This window comes from Pseudonaja textilis, chromosome 1 (genome assembly GCF_049901715.1).
Source record: "Pseudonaja textilis isolate UNSWEBS1 chromosome 1, rPseTex1.2, whole genome shotgun sequence".
In the NCBI taxonomy this organism is placed as follows: domain Eukaryota; kingdom Metazoa; phylum Chordata; class Lepidosauria; order Squamata; family Elapidae; genus Pseudonaja; species Pseudonaja textilis.
The window spans coordinates 299,837,276-299,838,403 of record NC_141990.1 but is presented as its reverse complement, the minus strand read 5'-3'; positions in this window follow the sequence as shown (position 1 = coordinate 299,838,403).

Sequence of the window (1,128 nt, the reverse complement as noted above, 5' to 3'; positions counted from 1 at the left end):
GCGGTCACTCGAGGGAGATTATACCTCCGGGGAGTCTGAAAAAAAAACTAGTATTTTAGAATCTATCTATCTATCTATCTATCTATCTATCTATCTATCTATCTATCTATCTATCTATCTATCTATCTATCTATGTATGTATGTATGTATATATGTATACACACACACACACATGTATATATGTATGTATATATGTGTGTATGTGTATGTGTGTATGTATATGTTCGCCCTTACGCACGTTTTTGAGGGTCCGCAGAAGAGCGTAGGGCGAGGAGGCAGACGCTACTCCGGGCGCGCGCCTTTCTTTGGCTCCTCTACTCCGACGCTTAAACAGTAAGGCTTGGACACCCTCTCCGTCCCCGTCCCCTCTTCACCGTCTCAAACACGGAGAGGGCAGGCAAGGCGCTGGAAAGGACCGTTGCCAAACCGTTTGTCCGCCCAAGAAGGAAAGGAAAAGCCGAGCGCAGAAGCGTGCCGACTACAGGAATAGCCGCTTTCCTACTCACGCTTGCTTACTCACCTCTACTTGAGCAGGAACAACAGGCTTGCAACTGGCTTCCAACTGATTTGAGGGCTGATTGACTGGTTTGCTTTTAAAGTGGCGGTGGTCACATATTGGGAAGCCCATTATGTGTCTATTACTTTCCTGAGTGGTTTTCTCTTGAAGATGTATTTGGTCACCGAACAATCAGTTATTTTCCTCTGCACAAAACCAAATATATCAGATAAAAACCACAGCCTCTATTCAACGCCCAGTGTTTCTGCAGCAGGCATCCAGTACTAGAGGGCTCCTTGGTGCTCTCTGAGCTTGGTTGTTTTCCTGCAGACATTTCATGATACAGACTAGGTAAGGTCATCATCAGTAAGCACTGATGAAGTTACCTAGTTTGAGTAATGACAGGTCTGCAAGATAACAACCAAAACTCAGAGAGTATCCAGGACCTCTCATTTCAACCCTGAGCTACAAATATTATCCTTTATTTAAAAAAAAAAAAAAACTAGATTCTGTAGTCTAATGATCGCTCCTTACCTTAGTATTCTTCTTTCTTGGGCAACATAGCTGTGGAAGGATATATGGCTCTAAATCCCCCCCAGTAGATGATCTACAAGATGGGAGACCAACATGCA